The sequence below is a fragment of the Tasmannia lanceolata genome, unplaced genomic scaffold, assembly GCF_043159265.1.
Source record: "Tasmannia lanceolata isolate RefF3 unplaced genomic scaffold, GAP_Taslan_0.1 ptg000008l, whole genome shotgun sequence".
Lineage (NCBI taxonomy): Eukaryota > Viridiplantae > Streptophyta > Magnoliopsida > Canellales > Winteraceae > Tasmannia > Tasmannia lanceolata.
The window spans coordinates 59,409,898-59,416,610 of record NW_027518685.1 but is presented as its reverse complement, the minus strand read 5'-3'; the positions used below and the strand labels follow the sequence as shown (position 1 = coordinate 59,416,610).

General features: G+C 41.0%; 1 pseudogene; it reads right to left on the bottom strand.

The window, feature by feature from the left end:
- Positions 1-1,207: 1,207 nt before the first annotated feature.
- Positions 1,208-3,813, bottom strand: LOC143883114 (uncharacterized; annotated as a pseudogene).
- Positions 3,814-6,713: the final 2,900 nt, after the last annotated feature.

Sequence of the window (6,713 nt, the reverse complement as noted above, 5' to 3'; positions counted from 1 at the left end):
ATATCACCCAACGTATAAAATCACCCGATCCGGCAAGGATGGCCGAACCCTTGAAGAGATGAGGGAGAGGGATGAATTTTCTAAGAGAGGGGTTCTTTTTCTTCTTTTTGTTGGATGGTGGGATGAGAGGGTATTTATAGGAGAATGGGATGAGAGGTTAGGTGAGGTTAGGTGAGGTTTGGATGGTTAGGATGAGAGGAGAGGTTAGGTGGTTTTGGATGGTTAGACCCAGGTCAAGATCTGCCATTGATCTAACGATTTACGGAAATCGGGTCTCGGAATGGAATCAGGGTTCGGGCTATGAAGTGACCCTATCTTATTTTGTCCCGATTGATGATCCGTAAAGTCAGATCAAGATATTAATGACCTAAAACATATATTAGGTTATTGTTGGTTAAAGTAAAGCAAAATGTGGGTGTCTACAGGTATGGTTTTTAACAGACCAAGTCAGTCTTTAACCTAAAGGAGGTGTTCTATTTGAGATTTGGGTTCTCTTATGTATGACTCGCTAATGAGACAAAGCTTGTCTTCAAAAGGTAAGATTTTCTCTGCACGAGACATAGCCTGTCTCCCTAAACAGAGGGATATAGATGACTCTGTCATCGCCCTTACAATGAAGAACTAAAGGTTTCTGGGTATCTAAAAGACTGAGGATTCTTTGCCTAAATAAGAGGAAAGAAGAAGGGAGAGGGTACTATCATGATCCAATAAATCCCTCTAAGGATGGGCTTGGGCTATCGCCTTCATCGCCCTCTTAACATTTTCCATTTGCAAATCATTAACACATATATCTTATGACAGCACAAGCATTCATAAACAGGTTATATAAAGAGCAATGACATAATAACATTAAACAGAATAAAATTCCTATATGTGATGCACGGCTCAATCCATTATGCTCCTCAGAAAATAAACAGAATAAAATTTTCTGCGCACACTCTTATACCTAAGCATAAGAATGCTAAAGACACAAAATACACTGACTAGTGTAAACATTTAAACAAGATAATTGAGAAACTTATTCTAATAACAAATAATACAAACATGGCAGTTCTAGGCTAGAATACACAACAAGAAGTATCTAAACAGACTTTAATGTCTACAATTTCTTTTAAACTCTTGATTAGATAAAGAGATATCATGCTTACCTGAAACACGGTTAGGGATATGAATTTAGCCTCTTTACGCCAATTACTTCAATTCTGAATCAGATGAAGTGACATCGACAATGGGTAGAAGATAACTGAGTAGTATCAGAGGAAACTTCTTTTGTTATTGCACTCACTGATGCCTGCCCTCCACTAGAAATCCTTTCCAAATAAGTATCCTTTGACACCACAGTAATTGATTCCTCACCATCTATTCCCTCCATATCATGATAAGTGTTAACTACTGAGAGTAGCATTTCGTTGGCAAATTCTTCAATTTTCTGAGCGAGGCATGGCATAGGATATAGCTTGTTCGCTACCAGACATATTGCCTTCATCCGCACTTCCTTCAAGTGATGAACTGTGCTCTGCAAAGCAATCTTCAAACAGGCATCTCGAATGGGAGGCCTGAGCAAAATCAGGCTCCATATAACACTAAGGCCTTGAGTAACACGGTCTCCTTTTAGGGATTCTTTCTCATTTTTCTCATTGCTTATAGGAGAGCACAAAGACTCTAACAGTTTAAATGCTCCCTTCAGAAGATAAGGCATTTCACCAAGCAATCTACTTAGAGATTTGTCTGAAGCTGAGAAAGAGTCACGAAGGGTTTCAGCCACAGTCAAAAGAAATGATTCATAAATTGAAGTAGCCGTCGTGAATGAGAAGAAGTCTTGATCCTTTTCTGCCTCTCGAAATAACATGTACAACACACGCAATGTCAACTCATGTCCCTCATGATTCAAATAATCTGACAATATATGCTTTTGTAGAAGCCCCCATGCGTCTAACTCCAAGGGATACTCAACCCCCAAACAAACAAGAACAGAAAAGTGGATATGTGAGCCTCCCGCTACTGCTACTTGCTTGTAAGCCTCAATTATGTGCTCAAATGCCAATTTCTGTAGATGATCCTTCTCTTCATCGGTCAAGCTGACAATGGGTACTGACATCTTACGAAGTAAACATTGGGTAGAAAATGGAGAATTTGAAGTTGGGACTTGCTCCTAACTTGTTCCTTCCATATTGCCAGTGGCTGAATGAGAAGCATCCAGGGTGTCTTGCATTTGAACAATGCGAACAGTGGAATCCAGACTAGGTATTTCATTCTCTAAAATATCCACATTTGTATCCGATGGCAAGGGCGACCTTACCTTTTCCATTCCAGGCAAAACTAATGAAATTTCAGGAAAAGCAATACCAGTAGATGTCACTGGTGCAGTCATATCACTTATATCAGCAGTATCAGTCATGGTCACTTTCTGCTGCGTTTCTTCCAAATGAACGTCACGAGTATCATGAGATACAAAAGGTTGGAGAGCTAATAGTGATGCTATTTGCGGAAATGCACTCAACTAACAAGTCAGAGGATATGCTTGAAATAAGAATATCTAACGATCCAACAGCTTTGTCGCCTTGGGCAACCAATGCCCCAAACAAAGCAACAAGTTGCCCCACAGGTCCAGTATCTGCATCTCCGGTAGAACCTGACAACTCGATCAAAGGTTGGTTATCCTGAATTAAAGAAGAATTTGTATTAACTGAACTCTTTTGTTTTATTAAGTGCTGGTCGGGCCCGCTTCCCAGGTGTGTCATCATCTTGGACCAAATTGACATCTTGAGCTGCACATCTCTTCCTCCCCATGTCAATTTGAATGCCATCACAAGCTTGCTCTAACAGTTTCTCTTCCTTGGTAGGATGTGACTCCCCTGTACTATGGTCAATACCCATGGAAATCTTGTCAACTAGTCCAATTGCATGTTCTGCTAACTTCCCAGAATTCATTGATTTCAAAACATCAACCAAACGGCCGCGCCACGATGCAGCACCCTGATGTGTACATTTCAAACAGCCCAAGAAGGCATTCTTCAAGACATAATGTGCACCAGAAACAGACATTCCTTTGATAACAGAGCTTGAAGGATCAAAGCCAATTAAAACAGGTAAAATACAGCGCAATGATGATTGAGTTACTAAGAGATTTCACCATAGGGAACCGAAGCTGATCAAGCAGTAGCCCCAAGCTATGACTTGCTTCAGTAGCCAACTGCCCAACCTTCAGCACAAGATGACCTCCATGTAGCCACGATATATTGAACCCTACTACTTTTCCATCATAATCTTGATGAAGAGGTGGCTGTGAAGAGCTATTAGAATCTGGTGTATAAAGAAAACAATTGCATCAACAAACTTCACTGCCAGCAACCTAACTCCATCACTTCCAGGCTGGAAAGCCATTGGGAATACTGTGTCCTTAAACTTTAGCATTGACGTCCATGATGATTCGAGTGAATTCTCCAATTCTCTAGAGAATAAACCCTGAATTGCAACTTACTCTAGCACATTACGAAATAAATTTGTCCCACAAGCGATGGTCTGTCGAGCAACTGCCGGGGTATCATCCTTTAAAAAGGATATCAAAACAAGCACTATTTCAGATAAAAATTCCACATGCTTCAATCCAATTTCACCAATCAGCTCGGCGAGGAATTTACGAACAGGACTCTGAATCTCAGTCTGAAGGTGGAGATGTGGCAAGAACTCCGGTAGAAGAGAAGGATTCCTGTGAAGGAGAAGTTCCTTCAAGAGGATCATATATTGAAGCTTCGAGGGTATGTAAAATTCAAGATTATCGCCTCCGAATCGTCTCTCCCAAATCAAAATCATCAGATCGAATGATACCAGAGGAAAATCACAAAATCTGAGGGAAAGATTCAAGAAATCTTGATTGATCTCCCATTTTGACGAATTTAGAGCAAAAATAGAGAAATGGAGACGTTTTGATAGCTTAGCTGTGATGAAGCGCTTGTTTAACCCTCAGAAGGATTTCAGAGATTCGATGGTGGAGATGATCGAGGAGAACAAGATGATCGGAGCGTAAATCCAGCCGGAAAACTTGTCGGAGACTCGCCAGAGAAGATGAAAAGAGGGTTTGAGATCCATTTTCTCTTTCTAAAAACGCAGAGTTTCTTTCTCTTCTCTCTTCTCACGGATTTTTCTCTTTTGCAGATGATGAGAGTCGGCCAGAAAAGATGTTGCCGGAAAAGATCAATCGGAGAAGATGAAATGTCAACAAGCATAGATCTAACAGATGAGGAAAGAGATGATAGAGATCCGTCGGAATCCATAGAGATCCGCCCGATTCTGGCGGAATTTCACCAGAGAAGAAGAAGATTTTCTCTAGGGTTTAGAGAAATAGATTTAGGTCTCTAGGGTGTGGATCTTGAGCTTTGATAAATGTAGGAGTGAAGAGGATGTAAAGAAAATGTTGTGGAGAAGCTCCGACGACCGGATCTCCGGCGGAACGGCTGAATTTCGACGAGATCTTGTCGGAGAAGAAGAAGATTAGGGTTAGCGATTTGGGGGTTTTCTTCTGCTAGCTCTCTCTAAAAAAAATGAATCCCCTTTACCTAGAGGTCCTATCCGGCTATTTATAGAGCTATGGTCAAAAACTTTTATCCCTCCTTTCTTTCCTCGGGACACCCCTTCTATGTACATTTAGCTCTGTCTTTGGTAAGAAAAAAAATGGCTCCTGGGTAAAACTTTTAATGAGATAATAAGAGATAAATTCGTGCACCACTGGTTACCCAGGGACAACCTCTTGCTGTAATATACACTGTGATATACACTAAGTGGATTACCCCTAAACTGGATAAACCACGCCCCTTCTACTACACTAAGTATACACTACACCACCTACCTTGCTCGTTCGCTAGGCAAACCTCAACATATTTGGACGAAATTTTGCAAGGACCTAGATAGGACCCTAACCTAGCTTAGGGTGAAGTTTGGGACCCTACCTAGTTGATTTGATGGGGTTTTGCATAAAATTGGAAGGTTTAGGGCATTGTCAAAATGGGGTGTCTACAGATGCCCCTCTTTGACAGAGTGTGCTTGTCGCGCGAATGTCAAAGCTGAACAGATAACATATTTTGACTGGCCCAAGATTAGTGATTTTTAAAATTTTGGATTTTTTATTTTTGAAAATGATACTCACAAAGTAAATGGGTGAAATAGCTTTTCACCGGACTCGGACTCTGCAAACGCTGATGAGATAGCCTCTCTCCAACTCTTAACTCAGTACATATTGACGAGATAGCCTCTCTTGCAAAACATTAAAGGATATATTTGATTGTGAATGATCTTGAAATTTGAAGAGAAAATGAATCTGGATGCCGTATGAAAACGGTCTTGAATGCCGTGTGAAAACGGGCTTAGAATGACTTGAATGCCGTGTGAAAACAGACTTAGAATGACTTGAATGCCGTGTGAAAACGGACTTTGAACGACTTGAATGCCGTGTGAAAACGGACTTTGAACGCCATATGAAAATGGACTTGAATGCCGTGTGAAAATGGACTTGGAATGCCGTGTGAAAACGGATTTGAAATGACTTGAATGCCTTGTGAAAACGGACTTAGAATGCCATGTGAAAATGGACTTAGAATGCCGTGTGAAAACGGACTTGAATGCCATGAGAAAATGGACTTTGAACGCCGTGTGAAAACGGTCTTTCAATGCCGTGTGAAAACGGACTTAGAATGACTTGAATGCCGTGTGAAAACAGAGTTAGAATGCCATGTGAAAATGGACTTGAATGCCGTGTGAAAATGGACTTGAAATGCCATGTGAAAATGGACTTGACTGCGAATGAGTCAGAAGGTCAGAAGTTTGCTTGATTGCGAACGAACGGAAAAGCAAAGGGTTGACTTGACTGCGAAGGAGCCAAAGTCAGGGATACTGGCTTAGTTGCGAATGAACTATGAGACCGGATAATTGACTTGGTTGCGAATGAACCAGAAAGTCCGAAATTTGATTTTAGCTGCGAATGAGCTAAGAATTGGAAGATTGACTCGACTATAAATGATTCGAAGTCAAGGAGATTACCTTGATTAAGAATAAATCGAGAAATCAGCGAGAAACTTGGTAGCGAATGTGCCGACGAGTCTAAGATTTTGACCCGGTTGCGAATGAACCAAAAAGATCGGAATGATGACTTGGTTGCTAACGAACCGAAGTCAAAGAGATTAACTTGACTGCGAATGAGTCAGGGAATTAGAAAAATAGACTTGACTGCGAATGAGTCGGAAGCCTAAGATTTTGGCTTGGTTGCGAATGAACCAAAAGGCCGAGATGATGACTTGGTTGCGAATGAACCAGAAAGGTAATAACCTGACAAAGTCAGAAGTTAAAGGATTAATTCGGTCACAGATTAACCGAAAAACTTGACTGCGAAAGTCAAAAAGCTTAGAGATCGACTCGGTTGCGAATGAACCAGAAAGTCGAGGATTGACCCGGTAGTGAATGAACCGAAAAGGTCGAAATGATGACTTGGTTGCAAATAAACCAAAAATATAATAACCTGACAGAATCAGAAGTTGAAGGATTATCTCGGTTACAGATTAACCAAAAAGTCGGGGATAGAAGCTTGACTGCGAATGAGTCAAATACTAAAGGATTGACTTGGTTACAGACTAACCAGAAAGTTGAAGATAAAAGCTTGACTGCGAATGAGTCAAAAGCTCAAAGGATTGACCTGGTTGCGAATGAACCGGAAGGTCGAGGAT